Raw genomic sequence first — 26,076 nt, forward strand, 5'->3', positions numbered from 1 at the left:
AATAGGAAGGAAGAAGCGCCTGCGTTTTATTTCCAGTTATGATCTCTAGGCTTCTATCCCTGATTTGATAAACAGCTTGGAGCCAGCTTCATTTGTGGCCTTTCTGTTTTTCCTGCCATAGCGAGGGCAGCTGACACCCGGGGCGGGTTGCCGCTGCGTACCCCTCCCCCCCCCCCGGTGCAGCACGGCGCACCCCCCCCCCCCGGGGTGCAGTACGGCGCACCCTCCCCCCTCTGGAACGCACCCCCCAGAGCGCGTACTTATATTGGAAAGGGACGAGCAGGAGGGCCGATCCGCCCCGACTGCACGTTACTGGGAGCTGTGTCGGCTCCGCTGGTTCCCTGCTCTCTCTGCCCCGGAACAAGAAGTAACCTGTTCCGGGGCAGAGGGAGCAGGGAACCAGTGGAGCCAACACCCACCAGCAGCGTGCACCCGCGGCGGACCGCCCCACCGCCCTCCCTTCCTACGCCACTGGGGACAAGTAACAGAACCGAAACCCAATTACTGGCTTGTTGGTGGGAAGATATGAGGAACCTTTCCAGCCCTGTGTGGTCCAGGGAAGAAGGAGTTAGGGTTACCATATGGCTCCAGAAAAAGGAGTCCGTCAGACCTAAGCAAGATAAGTGATTTGTTTAAAATCTTTAAAAAAATTTATCTAAAAGTCTATACGAAAGCAACAGTGTACCGCTGAAGAGGTTGATGTTGTTATGTATTGCCACGTAAAGCCTGCAAGGGTGGTGGGGGGTGAACATCACTGAGGTCACTTTGGTAAAAGAACGTATGAATGCTTTATTTGTATGAATTTGTTGAAGGACTGTTCGAGACAATATTTAAATATATAGATCCATTGGGGAAAAAAACATGGGAAGATATTGACTTGGTTCAGAAATTTGTTTGAATTATTTGATATTGGTGGTGCACTAAACCGAAGTTTGTCCCCATAGAAATTGATGGCGCCAAAAACGGGACTGAAGTACGGCATGCAGTTAAACCAAGCATGCGCTTATCCGACGTGCACTTAAATGGAGTGCAATGTAAACCCCAGACTGGCTCAATCTGTGCTCCTTTTTCTGGAGCCATATGGTAACCCAAGGAAGTATTCATTCAGGGTACCTGTGGTGGTATCCTCCAACTTCTAACATGGCAGGCAGGAGGAGAAAAAGAACCTTTACCATAATGATAATTTCATCACCGCAGGGCCAAAGCCACCAAGGAGCCTGTGTTTACACGCTAATTACGGTTGCCATCTGCTTAAGTGTACTAGCAAGTGAACTGTTCATGCCCAGCCAAGCCCTCACCAAACCAATGAGCAGCTTGAGTAACAAGGAGAATAAGGAGAAGCTGTTTGTAAATTATGTGCTTGACTGGAGAGGAGAGGAGAAAGCTATTGTATATAGTTGGCCGTTTAAAGAATTTTGAAGCTGTACCCTCATCAGTTGAAGGACAGTAAAGGTTCTGATTATTAAGGGTGGTGTAGCCACAGGGGGGGCCTTGGGGGCCTGGGCTCCCCACCAATTTGGGTTTAAGCCCCCAAAGTCTGCTGGTTTGGCTGGCGAGGGTCCCCAAGCCCCACCAGCAGAAGCTTTCCTGCAGCGATGTTCATCGCCGCACTGCCTGCCCTGCTTCCCTCTCCTCCGTCTGCATGCTGGTTTTTAATGAGGTCTGGCTAGGCCTCTGGTTTTCAGCAAAAGAACCGGTGTGGTCTCCACCATTGTGTGAAGTCTGCTGCAGAGCTTGCTCGGACTCCTAGGTAAATCCTAGTCCCACCCTGGTCCCAACAATTACATAATAGTGTGCACCCTTGTTGTCCACCTATCCTGGGCATAGTCTAGGCAGTTTCCTAGACCACCTTAACCAAGGGGGTTACAATCATAAGGGATCTATTCCATCTCCTTTATCGATGTTGTTGCTGTTCTCTGCACCCTTTTAAAGCTGATCTTTTTTTGAGAGGCCATAACCTGAACTGTAGAAAGGGAAGCCAGATGCCCTAATCCCAACATGAGGTTTAAGGTGGTTAACAAATTAAGAACCTTGTTTACTAAGACGCGCTAGAGACATGATAGCGTTTTTAACACAGAGACACCCATAGGAATGTAAGGGTGTCTCTAGCATATAGCACATGCTAAAAACGCTAATGCACCATAATAAACCGGGCCCGAAGAGAACTCAGAACAACACAAGGAGCTAGAATTAAAAGAAAAGAAAGTAAAAACACCTTAAAATGTATCAAATAAAAAAGTTTTCAATTTTTTACATAATAGCATATAATTTACCTCTGATCGAATATATAGAGGAAGCGCATTCCAAATCGTAATAGCTCGAAAAGAGAACATAGCTTCAAAGTGACGCTTTAGTCGAACACCATTACGTGCAGGTAGTTTTAATAAAAAATTATCCCGCAACCGAGAAGAAGAAAGAAAAAGATTTGAAAAAAATAAACAAACAACTCCAAAGCACTCCCATATAAAACGAGAAAAATCATACAAACAGATTTAAAAACAGTACGCGCCCTAAGAGGAAGCCAGTCCATGGTTAGATACTGTGTTATATTTTTTCAAATGAAAAACCAAATGCACAGTTGTGTTCTGTATCATCTGTAATTTATGTGAAAATTTGGCATTCAACCCAACATAAAGAGAGTTACAGTAGTCCAAATGAGACAACACCAATATCTGAACCAATACTGCAAAGTGTGACTCAAAAATGTAGGACCTAAGCAGTCACAACTGTCTGATGTGATAGACTGTTCATTTCCATATATTATTAATTTGAGATTCATAAGTTAACAAAGAATCTAATATTGACACATGAATTGAGGTTGAAGGGGGGGCAGACTCAGGAGTAATGTAAGGATGTATTTTTTCACGGTAAGAGTGGTGGATACATGGAATGCCCTCCCGCGGGAGGTGGTGGAGATGAAAACGGTAATGGAATTCAAACTTGCGTTGGATAAACACAAAGGAATCCTGTTTAGAAGGAACGAATCCATGGAGATTGGGTGGCAGCACTGGTAATTGGGAAATAAAACCGGTGCTGGGCAGACTTCTACGGTCTATGCCCTGATCGTGATTGAATAGATAGGGATGGGCTTGAGTGTAAATTTTAAGAGGCTTCGACGTTAGCTTCAGAACTTTTAGTACAAGAAGAGTGCTGAGCAGACTTATACAGTCTGTGCCCTGAGAATGGCAAGGACAAATCAAACTCAGGTATATATATAAAGTATCGCATTTCAGGTAAAATAAGTTTATCTTATTGGACAGACTGGATGGACTGTACAGGTCTTTATCTGCTGTCACTTACTAGCAGGCTTATTTTCAAAAGAAAAGGACGCCCATCTTTCAACACAAATCGGAAGATGGGCGTTCTTCTCACAGGGTCGTCCAAATCTGTAAAATCGAAAGCTGATTTTGGGCGTCCCCAACTGGTTCACGTCACGGGGATGACCAATGTTCACAGGGGCGTGTCAGAGGCATAGCGAAGGCGGGACTTGGGCGTGCCTCACACATAATGGAAAAAAAGGGCGTCCCTGACGAGCACTTGGATGACTTTACCTGGTCCTGTTTTTTTTTATGACCAAGGGGGTTAGTGACCAAGGGCTTTAGTGACCCAGTGGTCACTAACCCCCTCCCACCCTAAAAAAACATCTTTAAAAATATTTTTTCCCAGCCTCAAATGTCATACTCAGGCCCATCACAGCAGTATGCAGGTCCCTGGAGCACTTTTAGTGGGTGCAGTGCCATGCCAGGCCCCCCCCCCCCACCTGTTACACTTGTGGTGGTAAATGTGAGCCCTCCAAAACCCACCACAAACCCACTGTACCCACATGTAGGTGCCCCCTTCACCTGTAAGTGGTGTACAGTTGTGGTGTACAGTTGTGGGGAGTGGGTTTTGGGGGCCTCAGCACACAAGGTAAGGGAGCTATGTACCTGGGAGCAATTTATGAAGTCCACTGCAGTGTCCCCTAGGGTGCCCGGTTGGTGTCCTGGCATGTGAGGGGGACCAGTGCACTATGAATGCTGGCTCCTCCCATGACCAAAGGGCTCGCATTTGGTCGTTTCTGAGATGGGCGTTCTTGGTTTCCATTATTGCCGAAAATCAGAAACAACCAAGTCTAGGGACGACCATCTCTAAGGACGACCTAAATTTCAGGATTTGGGCACCCCCAACCGTATTATCGAAATGAAAGATGGACGTCCATCTTGTTTCGATAATATGGGTTTCCCCGCCCCTCCACCGGGATGCTTTGCGAGGACGTCCTCAGCAAAACTTGGGCGTCCCTTTGATTATGCTCCTCCACATTACCCTGGAATTTCTACTGTCTCCCCCAGGAAGCCAGCTTCCCCACCCCTGTCCAGAATATGACAGGGAGCTTGAGAAAGAAGTCATTCAGCCAGCCCTCTGCTTTCTGCTGTATCGCTTCCTGTATGTCTTTGCCCCTTCCTGGGGTTAAGTGGGTTTCCTAGAGCCCTGAAATGTGAGTTAAAGTTGGTTTTGAAAAGGCATGGATTAGATATAAATTTGTTATCAAATCATTAACTAGTAACTATCCTTTGCTTGTTTTTATGGTTTGTTGTTGTCGTTGTTGTTGTTATTCTAATAAAGATTATTGAGAAACTTGTGTTAAGGCACGTGAATGATTCTGCGGAGGAGAATGCAGTTTTGTGGCAGTGGCAATCAGACTTTCAGGATAACTACAATACATTTAATTATCTGAGAATGCAAGGAGAAAGGGATCAAGATGTGTTGTTGGGTACTCTTGTTTTGTCATTGTTCAAGATAGTAGATCATGGAAGGCTGTTAACCAGGCTGAAGGAAGCGGGTATTAGCGGAGCGGCCCAGGAGTGGTTTACATCATTTCAATGGGGAGAACATTTTAGAAATGTGGATGTCCTCAACTAATAAGGGACTGTAACTATGAAGTACCTCAGTGTTCAATACTGCTAACCCTCTGATAGCAGGTCTGTTATTTCAGAACTCTGGGGGTGAAAACCATGAGCTCCTGCTGCCTTCGGATCTGTTTGGAAGGCATGGATCCACGGAATCTTAGCGAAGATTAGGCAGTGAGCCGGTAATTGAGAAGCAAAAACGGTGCTGGGCAGACTTCTACGGTTTACACCCTGATCTTGACTGAATACATAGGGATGGGCTGGAGTGTAAATTTTAAGGGGTTTCGATGTTAGCTTCAGAACTTAGTACAAGAAGAGTGCTAGGCAGACTTCCACGGTCTGTGCCCTGAGAAGGGAAGGGAAATGGGACTTGATATACCGCCTTTCTGAGGTTTTTGCAACTACATTCAAAGCGGGACAAATCAAACTCAGGTTTACATATAAAGTATCACATAGCATGTAAAATGAGTTTATCTTGTTGGGCAGACTGGATGGACCGTTCAGGTCTTTTACTATGTTACTATGTTACTCTTTTGGGTTCTACATAGAATGTTGCTACTAATTGGGATTCCAGAATCTTGAAACTCTTTAGGATTCCAGAATCTTCAGAACTTTTAGTACAGGAACAGCGCTGGACAGACTTCTACGGTCTGTGCCCTGAGAAAGGCAAGGACAAATCAAACTCGGGTATACATATAAAGCATCACATACCATGTAAAATGAGTTTATCTTGTTGGGCAGCCTGGATGGACCGTTGAGGTCTTTATCTGCCATCATTTACTATATTAGATCTCAGTCTGGTGTGGGTTTCTGTGCCTGCAGTTGATACTCTGGAAATTCTGGATTTCAGTCTCCTACCTCAAAACCTAAATTCGATTTGCAGTTTTGTAGATCTTTCCTTGTAATCTTCTTGTCATTAGCAGCCACATATACCTCAGCAGCAGGTGGGGAAGAGAGGTTGGTGGTTGGGAGGCGAGGATAGTGGAGGGCAGACTTATACGGTCTGTGCCAGAGACGGTGATGGGAGGCGGGACTGGTGGTTGGGAGCCGGGAAATACTGCTGGGCAGACTTGTACGGTCTGTGCCCTGAAAAAGGCAGGTACAAATCAAGGTAAGGTATACACATATGAGTTTATCTTGTTGGGCAGACTGGATGACCATGCAGGTCTTTTTCTGCCGTCATCTACTATGTTACTATGTTACCCGGCAATATCTGAAATCTCTCTATCACACCATGTATGCTGCAGCATAGATGTGAACAAGAAATGAAACATACCTGTCCACTGTGTCTTCCATACCCTTCCTCTCCCTCTCCCCCCAACCCCTTCTAAAAAAAAAACAGATCTAACACATGCTCCACTTCTGACATCAGCACACTGGAGTGGATGCTGGCGCACAAAACGAATTATTCTCCTACCCAGAATCTGAAGCACCTGACGGTGACAGGCTGTTTATGTTCCCAACATAACACTTCAGAAACCTGTTTGCTGTTCAGTACAAACAGTGGAGATTATGCAGCAGGAGGCAGGAGCGAGGACCAGAGCAGGAGAAACTCAATTGCAGATCACCAAAACAAAATAAAAGTGAGCCTTTCTACCTGAAACTGAGTGGAGAGGTGTGGTAGCCGTGTTATAGTCCACTTTTAAAGGTAATCAAATAAAACAAAACATGGAAAAGAAAATAAGATGATACCTTTCTTTATTGGACATAACTTAATACATTTCTTGATTAGCTTTCGAAGGTTGCCCTTCTTCCTCAGATCGGAAATAAGCAAATGTGCTAGCTGACAGTGTATATAAGTGAAAACATTCAAGCATTACTATGACAGTAAAATAGATACCATTGGAGATTCTACATGGAATGTTGCTACTCTTGGAGATTCTACATGGAATGTTGCTATTCCACTAGCAACATTCCATGTAGAAGGCTGCGCAGGCTTCTGTTTCTGTGAGTCTGACGTCCTGCACGTACGTGCAGGACGTCAGACTCACAGAATCAGAAGCCTGCGTGGCCACATTGGTGATCTGCAAGGGTCGACTTCTACATGGAATGTTGCTAGTGGAATAGCAACATTCCATGTAGAATCTATAGAAATCAAACAAAATAAAACATGGAAAAGAAAATAAGATGATACCTTTTTTATTGGACATAACTTAATACATTTCTTGATTAGCTTTCCAAGGTTGCCCTTCTTCGTCAGATCGGAAATAAGCAAATGTTGGTAGATGACAGTATATATGAGTGAAACATCAAAGCATTTTATTGACAGTCTAACAGGTTGGGGGTGGATAGTGAGAGACCAAGAGATATGCATGGGGACATTATTTTCTTTTCCATGTTTTGTTTTGTTTTATTTCTATTGATTACCTGAAACTGGAAAGATTTCCAGTAATACCACTTGCTGGTAGAACTGAGCCTTTACCATAAAAGGTCGATGATGTGGCTTAGGGTCTGTGGTACAATACAGTACACATGGGGAACTTTTGCCTCAAGGGGTTGACTCGGAGCTTCAGAGCATCTAACCTCCAGGATCTGGAGGGCTCAGGGATACCTCTAAGACTAGAGGGCATAGGGGATGGAAGCCAGGATACACGCAGTCACTATAGATTGCTTACCTGAGAGAAAGGGTGGAGAAGTTGAAACCAGTAATTGTAAAGCTTAAAAAAAACACACATGATTAGTTTCTGCCACTGACCTAAATCCAAATCCAGTTTTAAGCCACTAGTCCTCAGAAACTCAGAACCACATGCAATATGGAACAATCCTTCCAGCCAATATGAATATATTTAAAAATTACAATGAAAAATAAGATTTCACTGAAATTCTATTAAATGTCCACAGATCTAGCTCAATAGATAATAAAAAAACAAATCTTACTATTTAGAATATGAGCAGCCGTTATCTTCTCAAAATCAGAAACAAACCCCGGTGCTCTAATCAATTTATTTACAGTAACTCAGGCTCTACGCGCGTGCAGCATGCGCCCAAATGAGACTGCTGCCAGGCCAGGGTGCCCCCTGGCAGTAATTCCAGATTTGGCGCGTGGCCATAATGCTGGATGAGTTATTTATTTATTTCCTCCCACGCGCACTGTTTCCGGCTGTAATCGGCAGTTGGCACACGCCGACCAGTCACTGCAAGTGTAGCTCATGAGCCCTTACCACTAGATCAATGGGTGGCATTAAGGGCTCAGGCTGGTTTTAGATGCTCACTGGTTTCAGTTTTACCGCATGCCCTTTCCCCGTCACTTTTTTTTTTAAAACCCTTTTTTGCAGACATGGTAAAAACTGGCCTAGCATGCACCTAATACACGTGCCTACACTGCCACAGGCCACTTTTTACCACGGCTTAGTAAAAGGGCCCCTTAAAGCGTGATCAAACAACCAGGTCGTCACTTTTTTCCTAAAAATCTGGAAATCTCCACTAAAATTGATCTCTCTTGAGCAGAACTTAAGTTGATACTGGCTCTCTCACGCAAGCTCGTTTCGGTGACTGAACTGAGCATGGACAGGGGTCTGTGTCTGGCAGTACTACTACTACTACTATCATTTCTATAGCGCTACTAAACGTACGCAGCGCTGCACACTGGACATGAAGAGACAGTCCTGACTCAACAGAGCTTACAATCTAATCAGGACAAACAGGACAAATAAGGGATAAAGACAAATAGTAGAAAGATTCTGGAATCCCACTGTAGCCAGATTCTGTTCGGAATCCCAAAGAGTAGCAAGATTCCGGAATCCCAATGACTACTACTATTAATACTCATCATTTCTATAGCGCTACCAGACATACGGAGCGCTGTACACTAAACATATGAGACGGTCCCTACTCGACAGAGCTTACAAGCTAATTAGGACAGACAAACAGGACAAATAAGGGATAAAGACAAAGAATAGCAAGATTCTGGAATCCCATAGTAGCAAGATTCTGTGCGGAATCCTAAAGAAAAGCAAGATTCCGGAATCCCAAAGACTACTACCACTACTTATCATTTCTATAGCGCTACTAGACACTGTACACTGGGCATAAAGAGCCAGTCCCTGCTTGACAGAGATTACAATCTAATTATGACAGACAAACAGGACAAATAAGGGATAAAGACATAGAGTAGTAAGATTCCATTCAGAATCCCAAAGAGTAGCAAGATTCTGTGCAGAATCCAACTACTACTACTACTTATCATTTCTATAGCGCTACTGGATGTACACAGCGCTGTACACTTGAACATGAAGAGACAATCCCTGCTCAAAAGAGCTTACAATCTAATTAGGACAAACAGGACAAATAAGGGATAAGGGAATTACTAAGGTGGGAATGATAAAACATGGGTACTGAACAAATGAGTGAAGGTTAGGAGTTAAAAGCAGCATAAAAAAGGTGGGCTCCTAACCACTACTCAATTCCCCTATCCTTGTTCCTTCTCACCCAGTACTTTCCTCGCCCTTAATTGTCTTGTCTGTCTGTATTTTTAGATTGTAAGCTCTATCGAGCAGGGACTGTCTCTATGTGTCAGGTGTTCAGCGCTGCGTGCGTCTGGTAGCGCTATACAAATGTTAATAATAATAATAATTAATAATAATAATAATAATTTGAAGACGGCCAGAGATGGAGCTTGATGTACTGGGATAAGCATAAAGGAATCCTGTGCCGAAGGAATGGATCCTCAGGAGCTTAGTCAGGATTGGGAGGCGGGGCTGGTGCTTGGGAGGCGGGGATAGTGCTGGACAGACTTGTACGGTCTGTGCCAGGGCCGGTGGTGGGCAGCGGGACTGGTGGTTGGGAGGCGGGGATAGTGCTGGACAGACTTGTACGGTCTGTGCCGGAGCCGGGGTTGGGAGGCGGGGCTGGTGGTTGGGAGGTGGGGATGGTGCTGGGCAGACTTGTGCGGTCTGTGCCGGAGCCGGTGGTTGGGAGGAGGGGCGGGTGGTTGGGAGGCGGGGATAGTGCTGGGCAGACTTATACGGTCTGTGCCCTGAAGAGCACAGGTACAAATCAAAGTAGGGTATACACAAAAAGCAGCAAATATGAGTTACCTTGTTGGCCAGACTGGATGGACCGTGCAGGTCTTTTTCTGCCGTCATCTACTATGTTACTATGTTACTATTCCAGGCATATGGTGCAGCAAGATAAAAGGAATGTAGTCTGGAGTGAGCAGTACAGGTTATGTTACAGAATAGCGTGTAGGCAGATCTGTGTGCAAGGTCTAATTAGTGCTAATTAACATAAATAGTTAATTGTTAACAGCTCATTAACTAATTAGTTTGTGCATGGATCGTGGATTCATACAGTATATATAGAGTCCAAGGGATAGAATATTTTATAACATGCAGATTTACTTCCTGATTGCACCCATGGTCCACGCAAACTGTGCTCTCAAGCACAAAAAGTACAGAAAAGTCACATGAAAGTACTCAGGGTCCCTTTTACTAAGCGGCCGTAAGCTTAATGCGGACTTACCACGAGCCAATCCGGAACTATTGCCGGCCCAATACGGGCACTGGTGGTAGTTCCACCCTTAGCGCATGGCATTTCTGGCGATAGCGGAAATATTTGAGAAATATTTCTGCAGGGGGTTACCCGGTGGTAATTGATCGGACAGTGGTTGGTGGTAAGTGCTCCCCCCAACATGGTCATGCGGTAAGAGCAATCTTACTGCATGGCCCTGTCTTTTTTCAGCCTTTTTACTCGTTGTGGTAAAAAGGCCTCAGCGTGTGACAAAAATAGGCGTCACTGCTAGTGCAGGGATCTTTTTGTCATAGTTTAGGACACAGCCCCTATCTTGTCATCAATGGGATAATTTTATAAAGAGGCTTATTATTACACACACTTGGAGAAACAAGTCAGATGCTAAAGAAGAGATTTAATTTACATAGACGCCATATGAAAAATGCCAGTACCAATGAGGATGTGACGCCTGTGGGGCAGCACTTTACAAAACCAGAACACTGTATCAGTGATTTCATGGTAAGAATCCTAAAAGGGAACTTTAAAACAGTACAGGAACACAGTGGCATAGGAAGAGGGGGGGCGGTGGGGCGGTCCACCCCGGGTTCACGCCACTGGGGGGGTGTCATTTCCGTTGGTTCCTTGCTCCCTCTGCCCCAGAACAGGTTACTTCCTGTTCCGGGACAGAGAGAGCAAGGAACCAATGGAGCCGACGCAGCTCCCAGCGACGTGGACTCGAGGCGGATTGGCCCTCCCGCCCGCCCCTCGCTTCTAAACTAAGTAAGATCGCGCTCCGGGGGAGGGTGCGCACCGGAGGGGGGGTGCGCGCCGAGGGGGGGCGCTGTGCTGCACCCGGAAGGGGAGGGGTGCGCAGCGGCGACCCGCCCCAGGTGTCAGCCGCCCTCGCTACGGCACTGCAGGAACGTAAGACCTTTGAAGGCAGAATGATTAAATATTTTGACACCCACCAGACAGGACTTAACAAAGATCTGGGTTTTCTAGCCCATTATAAACCATAAAATTCTACAGCTTTGTCACCCTCCTGTCTCCATGCGTATCTCCCTCTTCCTGTCTCTCACCTATCCACCCCCATCCTGTTGGACTGTCACTGAAATGCTTTGATGTTTCACTCATATATACTGTCATCTACCAACATTTGCTTACTTTCGGTCTGACGAAGAGGGGCAACCTTCGAAAGCTAATCAAGAAATGTATTAAGTTATGCCCAATAAAAAAAGGTATCATCTTATTTTCTTTTCCATGTTTTATTTCTATTTATTACACACACAAAACAGGATTTACGCATGAAAAAATGACCTCCCTATATGTCAAAGATGCTTTCCACACTCTTCGTGCCCTGTAAGTCGTCTAGTCGCTATCTGGCTGGTATTCAGCTGGCAGCGTTTTTATGTCTGCTACTGACTGTATTCCTTATTATTCAATGATGGGTCATGTCCGAGCTCTGGCATTAAATATCCAGTTACAGGTTGGCCACTAAAGCTTATGCGGTTGTGCAATTTTCAGCCCTTAACCGCATAAGCTGAACTGCTTTAAGATAGGATTGCTGTTTATAAGGACCAGCTTAAGTGGTTATCTTAAGCGGTCAAGGGCTGAACATGGGTACTTATCTGTATAAGTGCCAGCTCTGCCCTGGAACACTCACAAGTTAGCCAGTTTCAGTTCAGCTGCTAACTGCGAAAATTCAGCGGCGTGAACTGGTTACGTGACGCTGAATATTTGCACACTTAAATCGCTTTGAATATCGGCCGGTATATTCTTAATTAGCTGTAGGCGCTTTATAGACCTTTGAGACAAACGTATCAGAAGTTGAGATCTAATAATGCAGCTCGGAGAAAACAAAAGCACGGATCGAAGCAGCAAAAGCATGCTGCTAAAAGAATGGAGTCTGTGGAACTAAACAAACCTTTGTGAACTTGCCTTTTTGCCCTCATTACAATTGGAGTAATAGGTAGCAACATTCCCTCTAAGCTGTACAGGAATCCTCCACTGACATTCCTGCCAGTAGGGGGTGCTCTTTCAATAATCACATTTTCAATAGCGAGGAACAGGCAAATTCTGCAGCACTGCAGAGGACCTGCCTGTCCCTATATAATATTACCCCCTCTACCCACCCACTCCCCACGGCAGCAAGCTTAGAGGGAACATTGATAGACAGAGGCTACTGCTGGCTTTGACCCCCATATCTTTCCCTAAGGAAATTATCACTGACCATGCCAACCAGTTCTGAGGGTTGTCAGCATATAGAAAAGCAGAAACAGTGAAATCTGAAATCTGTAGAATATTATTATTTCAAGACTTCTTGGCCAAGGTGATGTTGAAAGTAGATCACTGGCATCAATCTGCATGGGCTGAACCAACCAAAATGTGCCCTCACGTTTCCTGTAAGGATTAGCCCTTGAAACTCCAGAAGAAGCAAAGGCATATCTGGAATCACTCAAAGATATCTGAAGGGACAGACTGGGAGGTACTGCACCCGGTAAGAATGTTATTATAACAAGCAAGTCAGTGATGAGACCTTTTTGCTGGACTAATTCAGGAGTTCTGGGACTGGCTGTGATTCCTTCCTCAGGGAGAAATTTCTGCATGAAAAATGTTATTTGGAAATCTTTTTTAACTAGTACCAGAGAATTTTAATTTAGAGAAGAAGTGTCTCTCCTCTGGCTACATTAGGTTTAGACAAAAAGAAGAGAGAGCTCCGTCCGTTAATTTGTGGATAGGAAGAACAAGCAAATTATTGTATTAGCATAAGTTAATTGGAGAAACATCAGAAATAAATCAAAGATCCAGATATCTTAGGAAATAGAGTTATCTAACTATACTAGTAGAGAGAGAGAGAGAGAGAGAGAGAGAGACAGTGATACAAAATCTTTATTAAATTTAAGTGCAATGAGACAGGTCACTGGGCCTGTGGCTGAAGCCATTTGATAACTGATATAAGGTCATTTCAAGAATGAAGGGTAGAGGAGTGTGGTAGCCGTGTTAGTCCACTCTTAAGGTTATCAATAGAAATCAAACAAAATAAAACATGGAAAAGAAAATAAGATGATACCTTTTTTATTGGACATAACTTAATACATTTCTTGATTAGCTTTCGAAGGTTGCCCTTCTTCCTCAGATCGGAAATAAGCAAATGTGCTAGCTGACAATGTATATAAGTGAAAACATTCAAGCATTACTATGACAGTCTGACAGGGTGGGAGGAGGGGGGTGGGTAGGAGGTATGCATGGGGACATCAAAGCATATCATTGATATTCTAACAGGATGGGTGTGGATAGGTGAGGGGTGGGGTGATCAACAGAGACATACAGCTTTATGTTTTATAATGGGCTAGGAACCCCAGATCCTTGTTAAGTCCTTTCTGTTGGGTGTTAAAATATTCAATCATTCTGACTTCAAAGGTCTTACGTTCTTGTATGGTTTTAACAAGGATCTGGGGTTCCTAGCCCATTATAAACCATAAAGCTGTATGTCTCTGTTGATCACCCTCCCCTCACCTATCCACACCCACCCTGTTAGAATATCAATGATATGCTTTGATGTCCCCATGCATACTTCCTACCCACCCCCCTCCTCCCACCCTGTCAGACTGTCATAGTAATGCTTGAATGTTTTCACTTATATACACTGTCAGCTAGCACATTTGCTTATTTCCGATCTGACGAAAAAGGGCAACCTTCGAAAGCTAATCAAAAAATGTATTATGTCCAATAAAAAAGGTATCATCTTATTTTCTTTTCCATGTTTTATTTGGTTTGATTTCTATAGATTCTACATGGAATGTTGCTATTCCACTAGCAACATTCCATGTAGAAGTCGGCCCTTGTAGATCACCAATGTGGCCGCGCAGGCTTCTGCTTCTGTGAGTCTGACGTCCTGCACGTACGTGCAGGACGTCAGACTCACAGAAACAGAAGCCTGCGCAGCCTTCTACATGGAATGTTGCTAGTGGAATAGCAACATTCCATGTAGAATCTCCAATAGTAGCAACATTCCATGTAGAATCTCCAATAGTAGCAACATTCCATGTAGAATCTCCAGTAGTAGCAACAGAAGCTCCAATAGTAGCAACATTCCATGTAGAATCTCCAATGGTATCTATTTTACTGTCATAGTAATGCTTGAATGTTTTCACTTATATACACTGTCAGCTAGCACATTTGCTTATTTCCGATCTGAGGAAGAAGGGCAACCTTCGAAAGCTAATCAAGAAATGTATTAAGTTATGTCCAATAAAAAAGGTATCATCTTATTTTCTTTTCCATGTTTTATTTGGTTTGATTTCTATTGATAAGAATGAAGGGAGAAGTTGGATATACTGTATATTAATGTGTATGAGGTATGGGATGCTGTGCATGTTTGCGATACGACAAGGGTTACATATATATACTGCCCCCTCCCTCACCCACCTTTAATAAAGAAATCATTAACATCCAGGAACCAGTTCTTCAGGTCAGCATCCGAGACCAGGGCCACAAACAAAAGTTTTATTTCTTACTGAGCTGGGCGCAGCCAGGGTTTAAGCCTCACTGGTACTTTGTTTCTCGATTAGTCTCGATTGCAAATTAATACTGTCAAGTACTAAGCATGATGTAAATAGGAGCAACAAACACAGTTTGAAATGTTTATATGCAAATGCCAGGAGCCTAAGAAATAAGATGGGAGAGTTAGAATATATTGACCTAAATGAAAAATTAGAAATAATAGGCATCTCTGAGACCTGGTGGAAGGAGGATAACCAGTGGGACACTGTCATACCAGGGTACAAATTATATCATAGTGATAGGGTGGATTGAATTGGTGGAGGGGTAGCATTGTATATTAACGAGAGCCTTGAATCAAATAGATTGAAAATTCTGCAGGAAACAAAACACTTCTTGGAATCACTATGGATTGAAATTTCATGTGTAAAGGGGAAAAGGATAGCGATAGGAATGTACTATCGTCCGCCTGGCCAGGATGAACAGACGGATGTAGAAATGTTAAAGGAAATTAGGAACGCTAACGAACTGGGCAACACAATAATAATGAGTGATTTCAATTACCCCGATATTGACTGGGTAAATATAACATCAGGACATGCTAGGGAGGCAAAATTCCTTGACGAAATCAAGGACTGCTTTATGGAGCAGCTGGTACAGGCGCTGACGAGAGTAGGAGAAATTCTACATCTAGTCCATAGTGGAGTGCATGATCTGGTGCGGGAGGTAATGGTCCTGGGGTCGTTTGATAACAGTGATTATAATATGATCAGATTTGATATTAGCTTTGGAGTAAGTATACGCAGGAAATCCAATACATTAGCGTTTAACTTTCAAAAAGGGGACTATGATAAAATGAGAAGAACGGTGAAAAAAAAAACTTAGAGAAGCGGCTTCGAGGGTCAAAAATTTACATTTTGCGTGGATGCTGTTCAAAAATACCATCCTGGAAGCCCAGGCCAAATATCCACTATATCTTTTTTGAGATGCAGCGACTAGAATTGAACACAATATTCGAGGTGCGGTTGCACCATAGAGCGATACAAGGGCATTATAACATTCTCATTTTTGTTTTCCATTCCTTTCCTAATAATACCTAACATTCTATTTGCTTTCTTAGCTGCAGCAGCACACAGAGCAGAAGGTATCAACGTATCATCAACGACAACACCTAAATTCCTTTCTTGGTCCGTGACTCCTAACGTGGAACCTTGCATGACATAGCTATAATTCAGGTTCCTCTTTCCCACGTGCATCACCTTGCACTTGCTCACATTAAACGTCATCTGCCATTTAGACGCCCAGTCTCCCAGTCTCGTAAGGTCCACTTGTAATTTTTCATAATCCTCCCGTGATTTAACAACTTGAATAACTTTGTGTCATCAGCAAATTTAATTACCTCACTAGTTACTCCCATCTCTAGGTCATTTGGGGACCATTGGCATAAGGTATGATGTGATGCTACATATGTATACTTGATCTTGATTTGTCCTTTCCATTTTCAGGGCACAGGCCGTATAAGTCTGCCCAGCACTATCCCCGCCTCCCAACCACCAGCCCCACCTCCTTTCCATTTTCAGGGCACAGCCATAGAAGTCTGCCCAGCGCTGGCTTTGCTTCCCAATTCCTATGTTTACCATCCAATCACCACTAAGCTTGTTTGGTTTCATGCCTTCTATATAGGATTCCTTTGTGTTTATCCCACACATTTTTTAATTCCATTACCATTTTTCAACAAGGAAGTTCTATAGCTAGTTCTATGATCCTCAGGAGCTTAGCCTAGAATGGGTGGCAGAGCTGGTGGTTGGGAGGCGGGGCTAGTGCTGGGCAGACTTATATGGTCTGTGCCGGGGCTGGTGGTTGGGAGGCGAGGATAGTGCTGGGCAGACTTATACGGTCTGTGCCGGGGCTGGTGGTTGGGAGGTGGGGATAGTGCTGGGCAGACTTATACGGTCTGTGCCGGGGCTGGTGATTGGGAGGCGGGGATAGTGCTGGGCAGACTTATATGGTCTGTGCCGGGGCTGGTGGTTGGGAGGCGGGGATAGTGCTGGGCAGACTTATACAGTCTGTGCCAGAGCTGGTGGTGGGAGGCAGGGTTGGTGGTTAGGATGGTCTGTGCCCTGAAGAGGACAGTACAAATAAAAAAGTAGCACATATGAATTTATCTTCTTGGGCAGACTGGATGGACCGTGCAGGTCTTTTTCTGCCGTCATCTACTATGTTACTATGTTACAGAATTACCCCATAGCAGTGCTGAATATACCTAATTATTTCAATGGTGTTGGCATGTAAATTGTTTCGGTCGCTGCCACTACGGAAAATTTACTCCAGAGTCTTCACTGGGTGATTCAAACTGAATTTTAAAAAGTGGTTATTTTCACAGACAAAACAGAAAGGACAAAATTGGAAGACACATGGAATTTCTTTTTTTCTCCTCCCTCGGTCTTGAGGTTTCTCTTCACCATTTCCATTCCAGGATCTTCCTTGCTCCAGTGGATAAGACTCTTGTAGTTCACTCCAGACCTACAATCAAGAACTGACACTCTGGCCTGTAAGATACTAAGACCTCATCTAATCAGGAATTTCACTTCCTCGCCTGTAAGACACCTTCTTCTTACTCAAAGTTCCATGAACCCAAGCAGGGGCATCCAAATAAGCACTCTTTCACATGTTCTCTCTTGGCTGTGACTCCTTGCGCCTCCAGATAAATGAGCTACTACTCCTATGGTCTCTAGTCATCTAGCTTCTTCATTCGTGCAGGACACTATCCCGGGTAAGGGAGAACAAGAGGCTGGTCTTACTTATTTAGGTCTAGGTCCCGTCAGCTTATCCAGTTAAGAACCACATGACACTCAAAGGATAAGAATAACTGGAACATTTATTGAGCTGCATAACTGATGATTTTCACTGCATTGATCTTAATACAGTCCAAGTTTTAACTCACAATTGCTTTCCAAGATGATCATGAGGAATAGTGTTTCTGGGTTAACACATGTGCAAAACCCTTATGCCTGTCCTGTGGCCTAACTGAATCCCAGAGCAGATTTCACTCTCCCGATGTACTTCAATACCATCCGGGCTAGACTCCTTATAACTGTCTTCTCCCTTCGGGCTGCCGTCTTGAAAGTATCGCTTCAGCCATGGGTAGACTACATATCACCCGAGCCCCGGTTACAGTCGGACTCCCCAATCCGCCGAGTTTCTGGCTCTTCAAATGGCCGATGCAGTGTGACAGCTTACTCTCTGTGAATCCAATCCACTGGGTTTGGCACTACAGGACCCCCCTTTACTGCAATGGGTCACCTGGCAGGGGGCTATAGGTAACTCAGACCTCAGGCAACCAAGGGCAATTCACTATTCAACCTCTCAACCTTCCTTCCTGCCCAACATCCCCGCCCCTCTCAACTCCTCCCAGGTCTTCTAGTCACTCCCCTAGTGACTTACTGCCCAGGGCTCACTCTGCCATAAATCCCAAACAAACCAAGGCTTACAACTTGACTGCCAGGATGCTGGACTGGGGATTTCAGCCTCTCTGACCGTTGAATATTGACCCTGGTCTATGCAGTCAGATTTTCAGAACCAGGAACTTTCATTTGCAAAATCCTGGGCCTCACCAGTCCAGATGAAGGAATTCTCTTCTTTCCCTTTTAGCCTATTTTGGTTTCTGAGGCCGAATCCATCAAGGCCTGGAACTCTGCATTCTTCAACCTCTCTACCTCTCTTAGGATGGTAGGACAAAACAGACTTGTCAGCACTTTCTTCTTTGTCCAGTGGTTACGGAGTACTCAAGATCCACCCTCTCAGGAGCCTTCTGCTACATCTTGAGTGTCTGGCAGGAAAGAGCAAAAGATAGATATCTCCTCTCAGTTTCCTTTAGTACTTCAGGATCCAACCTTCACAAGGGCAGCAGACTGCAGGCTGATGCTCTCTGCTTGCTTCCAAGAGAAACCAGGCAAAACACATCTTCCCCCCCCCAAATCTCCTTCTAAGCACGGTGTGGCCGACTACGGTCCTCAAGGGCCACAAACTAGTTTGGTTTTTAGGATTTCTACAATGAGATTCATTTGCATGTACTGCTTTCATTGTATGCAAATAGAGCTCATGCATATTCATTGTTACCCACTCATGTTCTAAGGCCTTCGAAATGCAGATGTCATCTGCATATCTTTTTATTTATTGCACTTGTATCCCACACTTTCCCACCTATTTGCTGGCTCAATGTGGCTTACAGAGATCTGTTATGGCATCGCCGTAACAGGGAAGAAATACAATTGGTGTTACAAAGTGATAAGAAGAAGACAAGAGGATCGGGTCATGTAGCTATAATGTAAGACATTCTGAGTAAAGGAGTGTAAGGGTTGTGGTCTAGTCATTATGGGTTCTCGTGGTAGGCTTTATTAAAGAGATAGGTTTTCAGAGTTTTGCGGAAGCTATTTAGTTCGTTGATCGCTTTCAAGTGAGTTGGTAGTGCATTCCACATCTTCGTGCTCATGTAGGAGAAGCTGGATGCATGTGTTAGTTTGTATTTGACCCCTTTACAGCTGGGGAAGTGTAGGTTGAGAAAGGTGCGGGAGGATTGTTTAGCATTTCTGGGTGGAAGGTCCACGAGGTGTAGCATATACATGTACCTTATATCCCACATTATACAACTTTCAGGGCAATAGGGTAGCCTGCAGTACAGAAACTAATTTTGTTATCACAAGTTGAACAAAATAACCGAGGCAAATATGTTAATTCACTAGGACTTTTTAGTGACCCGGGTCACAATAATATTTTCATTTATGCAACAATAAGACTAATTCCATTGAGCCCAATCCATTTACATAGCAGATATCTCCACTGGATAATTCAGAAAAGACTGATAACAGCCTCCGTTATAACCACAATGATACAAGATTTTTACAAGGATGGCCTAGCATTCTAAGCACATTCTTTTACAGAAATAATTGTCAACATATGTCTGTTCCACAATCATGTGCCCTTGTTGAAAACAAATTGGCTTTAACAATTAAAGCCGATTTGATTTTCATTCAACAAGCATGAAAAACTTTGACAGTCAGACGGCCCTAGGCAACTCTGAAACAATTTTACTGTTAACCATGCAAAATAAAGAAAATGTATCCCGGGGGGAAGTCTGACACCTCTTCCAATCCCATGTAAATATTAGACTTCCTGGAGGTTTGCCATGCTTTCACCAGTTCAGTCCCCCTCCACCCCCCCAGAGGCCAGATGCGTGGGCAGCCCAGATTTCCAATGGGCCTAGAGCCAAATCCATGGCACCAACTCAGGAAATGTCATGGAGTCACCGTGTGAATTTTTCACAAAATATAACTACGAAACGCCAGTTCAATCCGTAAAAAGAATGATTTTAAATTCCAGCCATGTGTCGTAGCGCATGATGGTGAGATTCGGGTTCACTGATCACTCCTGCACGCAAAGCAGAGCACTAGAACTGCAGCCAAATCTGGGCCAATTATATCAATCCTCAAAGCTTTGGCTTCACAAGTGGAAAGAAAAACAGAAACAGCGAGAGGAAATTCCAGCACGATTAACACCTGAATCCTGCCACCCTGGCACTGAATCTAGTTACTGGCGTATCCTGGGCTGCTGCAGTCAGGACTCCGTGGAAAGGATGGAATCTGCAGAGTAGCTGGGTGAACTGGTGTTCTGGTAAATTTTTAACAACAGACTCTCTCCCTGCTCTGCGCCCCCCCCCCCCCCCCCCCCGTCTCTGCACGCACCCCCTCAAAAAATTGCAGAGCTGGCTATACCTGGAGAGAGAGCCTGGGGTGAGGGGGGAGGGAGCAATTCATTACTCTCTCCAAGAAAAAAAATGCTCCCAGATTCCAATCAAATTCATATTTAATTTGGGATAAAATGCCATAAATAAGTAAATAGATAGAAACTCTGAACGTTGAGCACTTGATTCTTATAACATGACTGTTTTAGAAGCCCTTTACCAGGAGAAAAAAAAATCTCTGCACCAATATACAGGTGTCCCTATAACCAGCCCCTCCAAATGACATACCGATTACGATATATAACAAATTGCTACGCTACCTATGAAAAGTTATTCCCTTATTACACTTCCTCTGTGTGTGTATGCACAAGCCGGCATGTTTGAAAATTCAACTTTTTTTTACAGTATCTGGTCCACGGTCCCCACCCCACCTCATCTATTCGAGACCTCCTCCCCGCTCCCCTGGTGAAAGGTTATTCTGTTATTATACTTCCTCTGTACACATCCGTATGCACAAGCCGGCATGTTTGAAAATATTTTTTTGAGTATCCTCCCTACGGTCTCCACTCCACCCCACCCCACCTACTACTCCAGGCCTCCTCCTCACTCCCCCGATCCCACAAGCCGCAGGGTCCCAGCACGTACCTAAAGGCATTCAGCCACCCTGGTGGTCTAATGGATTCTTCGGGGCCCGGGCAGGAAAGATCCCCAGTCTTTCATGCCCACTGCTGGCGCTGACGCTGTGCTGCCACATCGTCTTTAAAATGGCCGCCGAGCCTTACAAGGGCAGCCTCGCGAGATTCCAAGTCTCGGCAGCCAGTTTTAAAGAGCGATGCGGCAATGGAGGGTCAGCGCCGGCAACGGGCAGGAAAGACTGGGGATCTTTCCTGCTCGGGCCCCGAAAAATCCATTAGACCACTAGGTTGGCTGCCTTAAAATCTTTAGGTATGTGCTGGGACCCGCGGCTTGGGGGGAGGAGAGGTGCCGCGAACCGGCTCACCCTGCCTCAACAACCGGCTCTTGCGAGCTGGTTCCAGCACACCACTGGCTGGGTATCATCTAAAGATGGGCAGCCAGATCATTTTGGTTTTGTGTCATTTCTGGGAATGATCGTGTTTTATTTCATTATGTCGCCAAAGAAGCAATGTTGATAAAGACTGCGCACTATTTACAAACCCCCGGAATCTATAAAGATTGCCTAAATTTGGGAGTGGGTCCCAGATCAGAACCCGAAATAATTATTTTATTTATTGGGATTTAGTAACCACCTTTATGATGAGATTCACCCAAGGCGGTGTACAGTAGGTACAGTTTAACATCAAACTTACAATTTTGTTAACAGCAAAACAATAGTAAAATAAACAAGAATAAACATAAATACAATAAATGAGGTAAATTTGAAAACAGTAAATTGAAACCTCATAATAGAACTACCAGGAAACGGTATCAAAAATATACACATTTAGCAGTACTGAAATTCAAATATCAGAGATTTAATATGATGTAAGCATAATAGTGATGGAATATCAGCTCCAATGATTTAATTATTGGCACTAACAAGCACTTAATTGGCACCAGGGGTGGACTGACCATACGGGCAACCGGGCACTGCTCAGGGGCCCAATACAGTTGGGGGGGGGGCCCAGTACCTCCTCTCCACATGTCCGACATCTCTCTCCCCTCCATCCCTAGGTCTGGCACTCCCCCTCCCTCAACCCCCAGGCCTGGCGCTCCCCTTCTCTCACCCCTCCCCCCAGTCTGGCACGCCCTCTCTCTGCTCCTTCAATCTCCCATTTACCTCAAACGTCCATTCCCTGCTGACTGGAACCTTCTCTCTGCCAGGGCCGCCGAGAGGTGGGGGGGCAGGGGGGACACAATTCCCCGGGCCTGGGCCTCCAAGGGGGGGCCCAGCGCTGCAGTCCCCTCCACCCGCCCCCCTCCATCCACCACCGGGTCGGCCCCCCCTGAATTCAAATCATAGTGCCTCACCTTGACCTCGCTCCGTGTGAAAGAAGTGCAGCAGCAGCAGTCTGCAGATCGCCTCCCTTTGGGCCTTCCTTCCCTGTGTCCCGCCCTCGAGGGGGACAGCGATGACGACGACCTCAGGGGGGGGGGCCTTGCCCCGGTCCCGGCCCAGTCTCTCGGCGGCCCTGCTCTCTGCCACAACCCACCCTTTTCTGATGTGACTTCCTGCTTCCACGAGGGTGGGCTGCAGCAGAGAGGTTCCAGTCAGTGCCAGACAGCCAGGGCTCTGTATGGAGAAAGGGTCTTTTCAGGTAAATGGGGGGGGGGGGGGGGGGTGGTGAGAGAGGAAGAGTGCCTGCTAGACCCACAGATGAGGGGGGAGAGAGATGTGGGACCCAGGGGCAGTGGGCCCAAGACCATCTTATTGCCTGGGGGCCCAGATCCCTGTCAGTCTGCCTCTGATTGGCGCTACTTTTGATTTGGGTGCAGATCTACCTGTGCAGTATTCTGTAACAATGAGCACCTAAATTGGAATCCGTGCAACTCAAAAGGGGTGTGGCCATGGGAGGGGTATGGGCGGGTCAGGGCGTTCACAAAAGACGCGCGCAGAGAATAGCGGAGATCCATGCCCAATTTGCACACCAGGAATTACACCACTTAACAGCTGGAATAAGACCCTGTGCCCAAAGTTGAGCACAAATTCATGGGCATAGTTTGGGGGGGAGTGAGGGGGGCATTCCCCCCCCCCCCCCACCACCACCAAAGAAGCTGCTATTATCTGGGTTGAAGGCAGCACAACATCGGAAGGAAAAGTGGTGCTGCAGTGTAAAAAAAGAGCCGCTAGAATTGGCAAGCTGCTCAGTAGGGAGGAGGGAGGAAATGACATATGCAGGAAACAGCCAATCAAACGGGAGAATGGAACTGGAGTTTGGTGTCGGCTGTAGGCTGCACAGCAGCACTTGAGAACGCTGCATGTTCAACCGTGTGTCCCGCGTACTTGTTCTGCTGCCGGCCCATTTCTCCATCTGTCTGCTTCCCCCTGCTGTTGGCCAAAGCCCTACCTCTGCTGCTACAGCTTCCCCAAAATTCAGTTTTTTAATTTGAGCTTCCCCAAAAGTTTTTTGTTTTTTTTTTGGTACCACTGCTTTCAAGAAGAGGGAGGATCACCTCGCCCTCCCCCCCAACTGAGACAGGTGGGAGCAGAGGCATACCGAGGACGGGGCGGTCCACCCCAGGTGCAAGCTGCATGGAGGGTGCAGGGAGAAGCCTCGTGGCTGTCAGCTCCACCGGTTCCCTGCTCCCTCTGATGTTACTTCGTGTTCTGGGGCAGAGGGAGCAGGGAACCGGCAGAGCCGACAGCCGCGCGGCTGCTCCCAGCACCCCAGGAAGTAAGAGCAATGCACCCGGGGTGGAGGGTGTTTTGAGGTGATGCGCTGGGGGGGGGGGGGGATGCTGCACCCATGGGGGGGGACGACGACACTGCACCCTAGGGGGACAACACTGCATCCGGGAGGGGGGTGCACACTGGCAATCTGCCCCGGGTGGCAGCCAACCAAGGAACACCACTGGGTAGAAGGAACAATTTCCTCTTCCTCCATATCTGAGATATAAGCCGCTAACACCTCCTTACCACCCCCATCCCCCCAAATGGGATAGCAGTGGCTTAAAGAAAATGGCAGCATGGACCTCAGGACCTCTGTGTCTCCTGAGTGATCTGCTGATGCCACTCCCTCTGACTTCAGAAGTTGCATCAGAGTGGCCGGGACTAAAAGAAGCTGAGCATACACTGGAGCTCCCAGGCTCTGTGCTATAATTCTCAATTTCTACCACAGACTGAGGACAGGAGAGGCGGGCATGTGAAAGGAGAGATCAGGGAAAGACTCTAGAGAGGAGGCTGGCTGGAAGGAGAGAAAAGGAGAAGATGCTGGAGAGGAGGCCAGGTGGAAGGGGAGATCGGGGGAGATACTGGATATGGTGGAAAAGTAGATGGGAGGACAGTGATGTGCTGGTAAATATTTAACAACAGGCTCTCTCCCCGGTCCACCTCTGCACGCCCCCCCCAAATTGCAGAGCTGGCTATAGCTGGGGAAAGAGCCTGGGGGGGGGGGGGGGGGGGGCAATGCATTACTCTCTCCAGGAAAAAAAAATTAAATGCTCCCAGGTTCCAATTTAATTAATGTTTAATGTAGGATAAAATTCCATAAATAAGTAAATAAATATAAACTTTTAACGTTGAGCACCTGATTCTCATAACATGATGTCTGTTTTAGAAGCCCTTTACCAGGAAAAAAAAATCTCTGCAGTATACCCAAAATGACACAAACCAAATTAGCATATAGACCAGGAATTAGGAGGACAGTCTTGCCAACTCTGAAAAACAATGTGTTATCAAAGTCTCAGAACCTAACAAACAGATCCCTATTCAGACACTTGGTCTTGCAGTCACACATGCAGAACAGAGATTCAAATTCTTCAAAAATTAACCTGAAATCCTAAGAAGTTAGACTCTGCATGCAGCACAATACCAGAAAAACAGAAAGAAACACTTTGCTATACATTGCAAAATAAGACAGCAGACGTAAATTCTCAAAGTGGACATATTCCAAACACTAAAATGAAAATAAAATGATTTTTTTCTACCTTTGTTGTCTGGTGACTTTGTGTTTCTGATCATGCTGGCCCAGTATCTGATTCTGCTGCTATCTGTCCTCTTAACTCCGTTTCCAGGGCCTCCTTTCCATTTATTTCTTTACTTTCCGCCTTTCTTCTTCATTTTTTGCCCTACATCCGTAAGTAAAAGCTGGGTCCTCTGCAGACTTGACTGTCCAGTGGATCCAGCTTCTGCCTATTTTCTCCATCCATGAGCAGTTTTTCTCCTCTCTTCCTTTTCCCTCATCTCATCTCCTTCCTCTCTCTTCCCTCCATGTCCAGCATTTCTTCTCTCTCCCTTCCCTCTCCTCCATCCATGTCCAGCATTTCTCCTCTCTCCCCTCCATTCATGTTCATCTCACTTCCTCTCTCTTCCCTCCCCTCTATCCATATCCAGCATTTCTTCTCTCTCCCTTCCCCTCCATCCATGTGCATCTCCTTCCTGTCTTCCCTCCCCTCCATCCATATCCTGAAACTCTCCTCTCTCCCCTGCCCTCCCCTCCATCCATCCATCCATCCATGTCCAGCAACCCTCCTCTCCCCTGCCTTCCCCTCCATCCACCCATGTCCAGCAACCCTCCTCTCTCCCCTGCCCTCCCCTCCATGATCAATCCACCCATGTCTAGCAACTCTCTTCTCCCCTCCATCCACCCATGTCCAGCAACTCTCCTCTCCCCTCCCCTCCATCCACCCATGTCCAGCAACTCTCCTCTCCTCTCCCCTGCCCTGCCCTCCATCCACCTATGTCCAGCAACTCTCCTCTCCCCTGCCCCCTCCATCCATCCATATCCAGCAATTCTCCTCTCTCCCCTGCCCTCCCCTCCATGTCCAGCAATTTCTCCTCTCTCTGGGCCCTGCCCTCCCATCCATGTCCATCGATGCTCCTCT

General features: G+C 45.8%; 1 protein-coding gene across 1 annotated transcript in view; it reads right to left on the reverse strand.

The window, feature by feature from the left end:
• TSHR (thyroid stimulating hormone receptor) overlaps window positions 1–26,076 on the reverse strand; it is a 224,508-nt gene that overhangs the window by 129,770 nt on the left and 68,662 nt on the right. The gene's annotated exons all lie outside the window — the stretch shown is intronic.

The sequence above is a fragment of the Microcaecilia unicolor genome, chromosome 9 (assembly GCF_901765095.1).
Source record: "Microcaecilia unicolor chromosome 9, aMicUni1.1, whole genome shotgun sequence".
Classification (NCBI taxonomy): Eukaryota; Metazoa; Chordata; class Amphibia; order Gymnophiona; family Siphonopidae; genus Microcaecilia; species Microcaecilia unicolor.